We start from the raw sequence: 13,344 nt of genomic DNA, 5'->3' as shown, positions 1-13,344 counted from the left end.
TTATCAACTACCATCTATGACTTGTACACACCATTGAATGGGTGGGTATTTGTGGCATACCAATGTACTTCAACAACTGTAATATCTTCATTTTCTTTAATGACCTTTATAACCTTCGCAACCAAAAGTAGATAGCCAAGTGGATCTCCATCGGCTAATACGGCTATCATGCAACGCTCCTTAACATCATGCACGGAACCCTTGTTAAGGTCTTCCATGGCTTCACGTTGTGCATGCGATCTTCTAGAATCAATATAGATTTCTCTTTCCTCTACTTGTTGAGAATTAATAATGCCTTGAGATTGTTGTTGTTCAACAATGTGTCTTTCCTCCTGTTCATTTGGCATATTTTGTGGCCAAATATATGCAGTCTTCAAAAGTGTATCTTCATTTCCTGATCTTGAAATGATATCACTTTGATCATTGAAAAAAGACACCCACCAACTGAATCAACAACATCAAAGTACTCATATGTATCTCTAATACATCTTTTTTTCCTTCCAAGCTTTCGGAATAATTTATCTCTCTCTTATGCCTTTGTGCATTAAGGAGTTCATCAACTAATTGTAATAATATTATCTTTGATGCAAATATTGGATGATCTAGAATGAACTTCAAAAATGCTAAACCTAATGACGACCCTCATTCTACAACAGTTGAATACTTCTTGCACCATATAAGTGTTTTGCCATCAATTTTTTTGATGCGAAATTGATGCTAAAAGCTAATGTCATTAAGTTATTCAATGCATTTCTCCTCACCATGCGATCCCAAAATAAACCTTCGCATGTCAATAGTTTCTTCCAACACATGAAAAATAGGCTCTGGAATGTATGATTTCTTAATACATCCAACATTCCTCCTCCTCAATGTTTTTGAAAACGACTAAACATCTGATCAATATGGTCATGAGTGTGCCCAACAAGAAGGAAACCAACCTTTACCTTTTTAAAAATACTCAATTCAACAAGCATGTTTATATATCCAAAAAGAACTTGATTTTTTTTTCACGACTTGTGTTGTCTAATTGCAGATACAAAACTTCCAGAAGAATATCAAATCAATGAGAAAGCACATCATGGATTATAGTTATGGTAATATTTGCATCATTATGAATATTTGGAGCTGTGAAGTAAACCATTGGCAACATCTTCCCATTAAAGTCCATACAACCAACCAAGTGAAACTGAATACAATTTTCTTCCTATAAATTTTTTGGTGTGCGGACAAAATGTGGCATAAGTGTTTCTCTTTTGGTCCATACCATCAATTATCAAACCCAAATATTTATTTGGATTATCATAAAACTTCTTTCGATACTTATACAAATTTTGTCCTTCACCTGTTTGCTGATTGTGATGCTCTTGAAGTGCTTTGACAATGGAATCTGCACATAAAATAAAAGAAAACTATTAATAAATATATATTCATAGTTGATAACTATCCAATTTTTAAAAATAATGTCACGGATGCATAGCTCTTTCTGCCCCTTGACATTTATCCCCGTTTTATTTAAGAGAAACACATGTACTACAAAACCCCATCCTTGTCTACTTAGGAACACGAACATTGTTGAATTTGTTCTTCCATATCCTTGTAAAATATGAATATGTAATAAAATCACCATCTCCTTCAACACCTTCTGCATATTCTTTGTATAAGTTGTAGATTTCTTGTCTTGAGAAATTATCTGGAATATGTATTGTGTCGTTTTTTGGCATACACTCTCCCTGCTTTGAAAATAAGTCTTTCATCCATGACATTGCAGTAATTGTTGATGGTCCAACCTCTCTTTTATAACGTACTTCTGAATAATATGTAGGATCTTTTTCTAGTGTTTTTTGGATTCTTGACAAATGAAAATTACCAATTGAATGCAACATTTTGAAAGCCTTTCTACAGATCAATACATTCCCAATATGATAAGCATAACATGCTAGTGTAGATTGCATGCAACCCACTAAAAATGATTTTTGCATGCTTTTATTCATTGACAAATATCTCGTATTTACTCAAAGCAAACTTGAAATCCATTTGTTTCAAGAAATCCTTTCGATAACATTCACTTGAAATCAGATCAATGATAGAACTTCTGTTTGTTAGATATTCTATTCTAGACCTTATATAACTGGAATATTTTGGATTGATATTAAAAGGTCTACTCCTACTCCTAGATACAATATTTTCTTGCAACGTCTCCATCATTTCATTATTGTTTGTAGAAGCATTTTCATCATCATTAGGAGGAATATTATACTTACTATGATCATTTTGAACATAGTTAGAAAATTCATCACCATCATTGCTTGGAAAATATTCATTACCATCCTCACTTGAAGGAAATTCTTCACTACCAACATCTGCGCTTTTGAAATCCTGACTCAGACGAAATTCTTCACCATCTTCATCCCTGCTTTTGAAATCCTCCCTTGGAGGATTCAATTCATCATCACCATGAGTGCCTTTGAAACAATCACTTAGAGAAAATGCATTATTCACATTTGTGCCTCTAAAATTATCATTTGCAAGAAACTCTTCATCCTCCCTTTCATAACTGGTGCTCGCATAATCCTTAGGATTATGAGTAAGTGGAAAATATGACTCTCTATTCATAGTCAAATTATCATTTGCAGGAAATTCTTCATCCTCCCCTTCATCAGTGGTGGTCTCATAATCCTTGAGATTAGGAAGAAGTGGAAACTTTGAATTTCTATTTAATGGAAATTATTCATCTTCCCCTTCATCAGTGGTGCTCTCATAATCCTTAGGATTATGACTAAGTGGAAACTTTGAATATCTATTTACTGGAAATTGTTCATCATCGCCCTCCCCTTTCTCAATGGTTCTAATATGTCAGAATTGGTCAAAACATTTATATTGTTAATATTTTTTAATAAAATTAATATTTTTTTATTAATAAAATCAAAATTTTAAATTAATTTATAATATAACATATTTAATCAACTAATTATAATATATATATATATATATATATATATAAAATTATAATTTTCATATGATTTTATTTATATTCAGAAATAGACCAGTATTTTTTTAATATCTAAACATGTATATATATTGTTTAAAAGAATAGGCAAGTAATTTGGATTCATATTTACATGATACAAAATTGATTTCCATTATTATTATTATAATCTCTAAATATATCATATTATACAAAATTGATTTTAACTATTATTTTTATAATCTCTAAATACATCATACTTTCGAGGGTTTAAAAAGTATATTCTTTTAATCATAACTATATTTATTTTTTATATTAATAGCTTACATGAGAGATGTCGCAATACATCTGTTGAGCCTCACGGAGCAAAATAAACCTTAAAAGCAAAAGTAAGAGAATCGTACATTTATTTTCAATTCAAATATCAATTATCTATACATTTGTAAGTATAAATCCTCTAAAAGCTTCCTATCAAAAAATAAGTTACCATTTTGTTTTGAGATCTACTACTGCGTTGGAATCCCGATTGTTCTCATCCATTCTGCTCTTTTATTAGCAGATTGAAGTTTGGGAGTCCTTGGGTCTCTATGTTGACTGAGCTCGCTGAAAGGGGAGAGGCCAAATATGATTTTTTTGTTTTTCTTTCATTTTAGTTTTTTATATATCAAATTTCATCTTCAATTCTATCCATCTAAGATTTTGGTCTATAAGTTACTCCATAACTATTATAGGGGAAGAAGCTAGTTAGTTGTGATGGATATTTACAGTGGGGGAATGGCTTGGTTCACGTTTTCCTCGTCTCCTTGCATCATTGTAATTGACTTCACTGGTAAACCACAAAATTCTCGAAAACCCTCTTTGTCCTTGCAATTGAAATGAAATGGCTTTTAATGATGTCCATGAGACCGACCACCCACTATTGCTTAATCCATATTCATATTTTTTTCTAGGTTGATTATGTTGTTATGGATCTTGAGTAAGAAATTCACTGTTTTGTGAAGTCTTGTTTTCTCAAAAATTCCATTGAGATTGTTCACCTTTAGGCTGCTATCAAATTGACGAAGGATAACTTCATACGTTGCACACTATTTGATAAAATTCCATTGTGTTTCTCCCACCCCTCTGTTGCAAAAAATGCAATTATGTTCTTCCCAATCTTCTTTAGGGCCACCCATTTACTAGTTTCACATCTTAGATGATGGGAGCTAGTCCTCAGCTAAGCAATTAAAATTTTAGTTGTTCCCTTGATTGAGGAACTCAAATACTCTTTATCATCATGTTTCCATGTTGGGTTAAATTCTTTGACATAATATGCTTTATTTTTGCCTACCTATTTTTTCCACGTGGCAGTCCTAAATTTTCCTAACACCCACATTTTTATCTCCTCCTTAGTGCGAGGGAAATCAAGAAAATTTATGTCCCATTTGCCTAACCATTTTATGTTTTGTTTCATCCATGTCTTTTTCCAGCAGTTGAGCTCTTCTTCAACAACTAATTTAGGCCATTAGTGCTTATCCATATTTTCAACCTTCTTTAGATAACTTAGCAAATGAATGATCGTTGATGCCTCAATTGGAAACATACCAGCCTCAGCTAAAAGGATATCATATGGGATTGTTGATTTGACTTTGAGGCTACTTGTGATCAAGTGCTTTTGAATTCTTTCTACTTGTCGCCATTTGTGGCTTGGCATGTTTCTCCCCCATATTTTGCAACCATAGAGGATAACTGACACAACTAATATACCAAAGAAAGTTTTCTTAGTGTTCTAATCCCATAGTTCTGCCTATCTACACCTTTTCTAAAGAAGGTAAGAGGCTTTCCACCCTCCTTGGATTCTCTTTGATCTAAATGTCTCCTAGCTAATCCTATAGTGAAAATCAATTCCTAAATACGGTTACTCATCTACCATCTCTAAGGGGTTGCCCTAAAAGAGAAAAGCAACCTAATGTTTCTTTCTTTTCAAAGAGAAAATCATGACTTTAGTTTTGTTAGTATTTACTTGCATCCCACCTCATGAAAAAAGAGTTCCAGAGCTTTCAAGTGTTCTCTTAAACCTAGTGCCAATTTAGCAATAAGAATAAGGTCATCTGCATATAAAAGTAGTTTCACCACATATCTTGCTAGTTGGATGCCTTCTCCTTCGGTATCCTCTTTTCAAGCTTATCAATATATAAACCAAACAATGTGGGGGAAAGAGGACACCCCTGTTTGACTCCTATGTCATTGCCAAAGCATTCATACATGCCTTCTTTTGTTCTGATTCTGGCCCTAACCCGCTCACAGAGCTTATGAAAAAAGCTTATCAATGAGCACCAGGATTAGATACGGAGCGTAAAAATGTGAAAAGTGACCTTGCGAGAGGCCTAGCGAGATGGTATGATAACAAAACTAAGGGGGGGCCATCATTAAACATTATCTTATTGCCCTTTGACACCAACCGCCAATGAATTAAGTACGAGCCTGCAAGATTTATCCACTGTGACAATCCTTTTGCAGAGGAGTTGAAGGAGCACATTTGTGAGAGATGTTGGAGGATGAGGCCTCAGATACTAACAAGGTTTCAAATTTGCCCAGAAAAGAATGGAAATTCCGGTGAGATTTTCATCAAATTCGACAAAAATTTTGGGAAATTTGGGTTACAACTGCCAAGTTTCAAGATTTTGATTGCCCATGGGTTTTTGATGGAGTTCAATTTGTTTCCACCATCAAAAACAAGATTCGCACACTTCTACTATCATATTTTTTAAGGAAAAATTGGACATATTTTTGCAAGTTTTTGTTGTCTAGTAAAATTTATCGCCTCGGTAGACAATGCCCATTTGAATCACCTAGTCTAACGAGGCTTCAAATTAGCCCGAAAAACAATTGAAATTCTGACAAGATTTTCATAAAAATCCAGTAGAAATTTTGGAAATTCGGGTTATGACTGTCAATTTTCAAGATTTTAGATGCCCCAAGGGTTTTTGATGGCACTGAATCCATTTCCCCTATCAAAAACAAGATTCACACAATCCCACTCTCAGATTTTTTGAGGAAAATTTGGCTGGATTCCGACAAGTTTTTGCCATCCAGGCAAATTTGTCACCTCTGTAGACAATGCCCATTTGAATTATGTAGTCTAACAAGACTTCAAATTTCCCCAGAAAACAATGGAAATTCCAGTGAGATTTTCATAAAACTCGACATAAGTTTTGGGAAATCCAGGTTACAATGGTCAAGTTTCAAGATTATGGGTGCCCCAAGGGTTTTTGATCATGTTCAATCCATTTCCACCATCAAAAATAAAATTTACACACTCCCACTGTCAATTTTTTTTAGGAAAATGTGACCAAATTCCAGCGAGTTTTTACCGGAAAAATTCATTGCTCAGTAGACAACGCCTATTTGAATAAGCTTGACATCATTTGCATGACTCCATCTCCCTTCTACATGGGAAAATACCATTTTTTGTAATGGTAGTTAAAGTTTTAATCTTCATCCTGTCACGTCGCTCCATATTTGTATTGTTGTCCTCCACTAACCATAAAAAAATTTTCATGCACATATTGTCTTTTGTGCAAGCATTCCGGACATAGAGTGTGAAGAATCGATAAGGCATGGATTGGAATTTGGAGTTGTCTTTAGTGCGACTTTTTGGACTTTCCGGTGCCGAAATCTGACGGACAAAATTGAGTTGAAATCTTGATTTGTGTTATCTAAACTAGTTTTTTGACTGTATATATGGATTCAGCACCCTGAAAAACCCCTAGGGCACTTCGATTGTGCAGGGGTTACACATCAAAGTTTTGATTTCAATAAATTCCTATGAGATTTTAGAGAATTTAGACTAGGAAAAGCCTCCAAAAAGTCTCACTAAAGACAACTCATTGGAATTTCATTTCCAGTGTGATTTGATCAAATTGAACATTAAAATTGCATAAAATTTGACAAGTGCTTCAGATTGAAATTCATTCCCACCATACAAGAATGTTTGAGTGTTGTCGCGTGCATAGTTATTGGCAACTTATCCAACTTGTTTTCATGGTTTAATTGACCCTTAGTGATGGTGGTAGGGATTGTTTTCCTTACCCTTTAAGGACTCAAGTGTTTATGTGTGATACGGGGAAATGTACTTTTGCAAATAAAAAACGAGAAGGGAGTCCCTTACTGCAATTAGTTGGCAAACTTTTGAGATAAAGTTTAAAGAATACTTAACTTTTGAGGTAAAGTTTAAGGCATACTTTTGAATAAATTATAAAACTCTATTTGATTATTGAAACTATTTCTAAGTTTTAAGAATATATATCTATATATTATTTTTTATTTTTTTTCTCTACCCTAATAAATTATCCCACCACCACCTCAACCTCTGTTCCCACCATTGGGTTTGAAAAGTACCTTAACAATAAACTTTATTGCCAATAAATTTACCTTCTTAATCATAATAGTAATAATAATATTAAATTAAATTTTAGTTTTTATAAGTTATGTATACTCAATATATATATATATATATATATATATATATATTTATTTTTATTTTTATTTTTTTTCTCTACCCTAATAAATTATCCCACCACCACCCCAACCTCTGTTCCCACCATTGGGTTTGAAAAGTACCTTAACAATAAACTTTATCACCAATAAATTTACATTCTTAGAAATAACAATATTATTAAATTAAATGAGTATACATAACTTATAAAAACTAAAATATCATTATTAATATTACATGTAAGTAATAGATGGATAGATTGAACCAATAAACTAATAAATAGTAGAGATACAACCACTAACTCCTAATCCTCAAAATTTATCCACTTATTAATTTAATTATTTATTTGTTAATTTTTATTTTTATTAATATTATTTATTACTAGTTTATTAAAAAACAATAAAATAACTCATTTTTGCCAATAAAAAATAAGAAAAATAGATAAATTAAAAACAAAAGTTTTAAATAAAAATTACCAAAAAGATATAATGATGATGATGGTTAACGTCCATTGAGACCAAATTTTGGTATATCCAACCTAAAGAAACGAATTATTTAGCTTGATTTAAGATTTTATTCCTATGCTCAAAAAGCTTGGAGAGAAGCTCACTGTAATTTTGACAACGAAGGTCAGTGTTGCAACAAAGATTTTGAAACTAGGATCTAATGTGGTTGTACGCGGGGCACTCTAAGAGGAAGTGATTTTCATCCTCGATGTTCGTATTCTCACAGAGATAGCACAACCTTTCCATCCATGGTGTTTTAGGAACTGCCCAACTAACCGTTTCACTATGGAGCTCATGAGAGTTTGTTCTAATATTGGCTATATTAATTGTCTTCTTTGAGCTAGTTAAAACAAAGAGATACTTTTGATCTTCTAGTGTGGGGTTGATGACCTCCTTATAATATCTTAATTTTCTTTTAGCTGCTAAATCTTTCTCACACCACATTTTTCCTTTGAACTTAGAAGTAACAATCTTTTTAATGTTATTAATGTTTTATTTTTATTATTAAAAAAATTAATAGAATTATTTATTAATTAGAAATATATAAGTTAATTATTTATTATATTATTTGTAATATTAATTATTTATTAATATTACATCTACATTACTATATTGGAGTAAAAATTATATTTTATTATTATTATTAACTCATTTTAAAGTCACTACAAGTTAGAGACTAAATTGTTTATAAAATGAATTACAGTTTTTTTATATATTATCTTATTTTATACATAGAAATATAAAAATAATAAAATAATATATATGATTTACAAAATAAAAAATAAAAAATATATGATTTGAAGATTTTTTTTATTTTTACTTAACAGGGAAGTACTAGTGAACTGGGGTCTACGATGTGTTTTCCTCTCTCTAAATTAAGAGATTTGAAATGTAACTGTCTCACTTTTTACACATTACTTAGGTCATCAATTAAATTACCTCAAATTACCTCAAACAATATGATTTAAAAAGTATTCTAATAATAATATTTAATAATATAAATAATTATATATTTTAATTACTAATTTTTTTAATTATCAAAATTATTAAATATTAATATTAAGTTATTTTTACATAATAAATTATTTGTTAAATATTATAATAATTAATTTTTATTATTAATATTTTCTTAATAAAGTTGATGTTTGATTTTGTTTTATTAATAAAAATGATAATTTAAAGTAATTTATAAATATAATATATTTAACGAGAAAAATTATAAATTTAGTTTTTAATTAAGGGAAAGTGAAACCTAAAAAAAATATTAAGAGGATCTTTTTGGTAAATCACATTTCAATATTTCTGGTCGAGGAGTTTCAAATCATTCATTGTGGTTCATCATCAGGATATCCTGATATTGAACCACACTAACTGGTTTGAAACTCGTCGACCATAAATATTGAAATGTGATTTACCGAAAGGATTCTCTAAATAACATTATGAATCACAAAAGTTTGCATTCCGAAAAGAATAATAAAGTATAAATATAGTTTTTATTAAAAAATAAAGTGAGACATAATATATAATTAGTTGCTTGACAACAAATTCAAATTGTTGTCAAAGAGAGCGATGGTGATAAGGTTTGGATCTTTGTAGGAAAATGCCAGAGATCAGGTCAATGTACAACATGGGGATCGGTACGCATGGCATTAGGAGGGAAAAGGCGGTGAACATATGGCTTGTACCTGTCACCAGGGCTAGGTTAATTGGGAATGAGGCTCGTGGAAAACAAAGATTTAGGGTGGATGATGGGAAAGAGGTTTTGATGCTCAGTTTAATCGTTTTTTCTAATTGCAATCAACTGCATGCGCTCGCAAAATGAACAAACAGCTATCGTAGACTGTGGAAGTTTCAAAAAACAGACAAGGAGGGAAACCATGGTCAACCAATGGGATTCTGTCGATTTGGACCTCGAGCCTAGAGACATCTTATCGGTGTGGGGTTTGGATGTCACTGAGCAGAATATTGAGAAGTTTATTCGTCCAGGTGGGCTTTCAGCTGGGAAGTGGAGAAGCTCAAGGGAGTGTTAGAGTCAAGGAAGCGTCTTAGGGTTTTTGGAAGAAAATCTATGCATTTCCAAAGAAGAGGCATGGGGAACTGATAGGGAACTAGAGGGAAGGCAGGAACACACGCACTCTTCAGAAGCCTGTGCAACAGAGGTGGCAGGTGGAAAACATGTAAGTGATTTAAACCCTAGTTTTTCCAAAACCCATGGTCTATTTTTGGGCGAGATGGAAGATATCGTTATCAACTGCAGGTATAAGGGTAAGGAGGGTTTGAAATCGTTCCTAGTAGAGGATCTAGGGCACTCAGAAGCGATAAGGGGGAGAAGGTTCGACAATGTGACTGCATGCAGGAGTCCGCTGAATCAGAGGACCGGAGAGGCCATGAGTCAGAAGGGAACCCTATCCCGGAGGGTTTAGCAGAAGAAGGCCTGACCGAGGTGTTAGGGAGTTTATTGGAGGGTTCTGAGTAGGGGTAGGGAGACTGTAGTGAGCAGTTTAGAGGGGATTTTCCTTCTTTTCTCTCAGCGGGGTGGGAAGTTTTTAACCAAAATTCCTTACGACAGGAGGTGGGGGAGATCTCTCTCCCTATGGGAGAGGCGGGACAACCAGCGGAAGGCGAAACCTTACTCCATTGAAGTGGCAGAGCGGAGAGGTGATTAGAGTCGCTCTCTGCAGAAGGCATGAATGCGAAGGAGACCATAACAAAGGTAGGGGAATGGGGGAGGAAAGGGACTTCAGGGGAGAAGAGGAAGAAAGGTAAGTTGATAAAGAAAAAGGAGGTAAGTCAAAACTCGGTGCTTGGAGTCGATATTCAGATAGACGAAGCAATGGAAGCGGCATGTTACTTTGGTTGGGAGAGCCAAAGGAAAAAATTATTCAGCAAATTACATCACAGAGTGGACTTCAAAGGTATGGAAGGAGGCACCAAACCAACAGTTTGAGGTTTCCACTCTAGCTAGGGGTTGGCTCAAGATAAAATTTAGCAAAGGAAAAACCATTGAATGGTTTTTGAATCGAAATTGGTTTTTTGGCAGAGCCCCCATTTTGTTTAAAAGATGGAATCCCTTGTTTGATACTCATAGAGAGAAGGTGGTGGAGATTTCGGTTTGGGTTTGTCTTCTGGGACTACCTCATCCTTTCTGGACGGAAACGTTGTTCAAAGATATCGGGAACACACTTGGACTGTTCCTAGAAGCAGACATGTCCTTCCTGCAAACAATGGATAAGGGTTTAGCACGAATCTTGGTAATTTTGAACCTGAGGGAAGGTCTGGCAGAGGAAATTCACCTTAAATACAAAGATTTAGCGTTCACTCAGATGATAGATTATGAACAACTTCCTTTCCATTGTCATCGATGCCACAAGTATGGGCATCTCACTAGAGAGTGTCCATTGGGCTTTAGAAGGAGAAGAAGGCATAGAGGAGAACCAGGAATGGCAGATCAGACTCAGAGAGAAGAGAAGGAAAAGGTCCAAGCAGAGGAGTTGGGGGATAGAAAGGATGGGGATCAGGTGTAGATGGAAACCAAAGTTATGCAGGATATGCAGATGGAGGATGTGGCAGAACAGGAGCAGGAGCAGCCCAGGGAGTCGATTCAGGCAGAGACAGTGGAGAGTGGAGAAGTTGTTTTTGCGCCTCAGATGGAGGGTACTGTTCTTGAACCTATCCATTATATTCATAAATCCTTTTTGTCTCTGCTCAATACGATCCCTAGGCCTAGTCCTTCCATACCTCCTTTCATGGAAAATCTGCATGTCGAATTTGTGATTGATGCCCTGGATAGTATCATTACATCTATCCCTGAGATTCACCTGAACCAACCCTTAGCCTCGAGCCTTGTGAACCCTTTCTCTATAGGTAAACCTATAGAGAAACCGCATTATAACCTTCGACCTCGATAGAAGAAGGTCATTCCTTGGGAAGTAGTGGGAGGGTTGGGTATCCACCCGATTTTGGTGGGTCCTCAAAAGACAAGAGGAAGGAAGCCCAACCTATCAAAGGCTCAACAAAGAGCAAAAATTGATATAGAAGACGGGAATAAATTATCACTTTCAAGGGTGCTTAGAGCAACACAGGCCCGATCCCAAGTGAACAAATGATTGTGCCTCAAAAAACTAGTGCTGAAGGCTTTGATTAAATATTATTGTCCTGATGTGATAATGCTCCAAGAAACTCTTGGAGTAGGAGAGGAGATAAGTTTGGCTTTGAACAAAATGTTTACGGGTTGGAAATTCCTGTCTATGGATGCCAAAGGAAGATCAGGGGGATTGGAGTTGGGAGTCAAAGAGGGAAGACTAAGGTTATTAAATTCACGGGGATCATAGAAATTCTTGGGAGCAGAGGTATACTCCTTGGAGTTATGCTCAAATTTATTACTCTTAAACATTTATGGGCCTTGTCAGGACAGGGCACCCTTCTCAAATAATCTATTTACAAAATCATTTATGGATAACCTGGACTTGCTGGTGGGAGGGGATCTGAACTTCTCCATGGGCATTTCTGAAAATTGGGGACCGTCAGCACAAGTCGACCCCCTGGTAGAATTTTTCTTGAACAAGATCCGTTCTAGCAAGCTTATAGACATTAGCTTGATAAAATCCAAACTGACTTGGAGGAATAAGAGAGTAGGGGAGGCACAAGTAGCCAAGAGACTAGATCGGTTCCTGTTCAAAGAGGATTTGGAATCTAGACTTCTTTTTTTTAGACACTGGGTGGGGAAAGGAGGAGACTCGGATCATTTCCTTATTCTGTTGGAAATGAAAATTCCTAATCAAAAATCAGGGTCTCCCTTCAAATTTAACCCGGCTTGGCTCAAGGAAGAATCATATAATACTTTGTTTAAAGCCACTTGAGGCCAATGGCAGGCGAACAAGGAAGGGATAAAGCTATACTTTTTATCGAGAATATTAAACACATGAAAAAGGAAACCATTGAATGGGAAAAAAACAAAGAAGATCATAGAAGAAGCTGACTTTAGTAGGATAGGGGAGGAATTAGCTCATCTAGAGAGCCCGAAAGAGGATGGTTATGATTCAACAGAGGAGGGAAAGGATCAAACAACTAGAGTCAAAACGAAGGAAAATCCTTAATGATAGGGAAGAGCGGTGGAGACTAAAAAGCAAGGCTATTTGGTTGGAAACTGGGGACGAAAATTCAAAATTCTTTTAGAACTATGCCAAAGGGAGGAAAATTTCAAACATTATCTGGGGTCTAAAAACGAAGGAAGGAGGTATTGCAAAATATTTTGATGAATTATCCTCTTTGGGAAGGAATCATTTCAAAAACCTTTTCAAATCTCTAGCAGAGGTTACAATAGTTGAGGTGATCTGGGTTGCCCAAAACTTCCCAAGATATGTTGAAGAGGAGGAGAACGATTTGTTCATGGCCTC

This window comes from Pinus tabuliformis, chromosome J (genome assembly GCF_031772625.1).
Source record: "Pinus tabuliformis cultivar Carrire ecotype Pingquan chromosome J, CPIR1, whole genome shotgun sequence".
NCBI lineage: Eukaryota > Viridiplantae > Streptophyta > Pinopsida > Pinales > Pinaceae > Pinus > Pinus tabuliformis.
The sequence above is the reverse complement of the archived record's forward strand: the minus strand, read 5'-3'. Positions refer to the sequence as shown.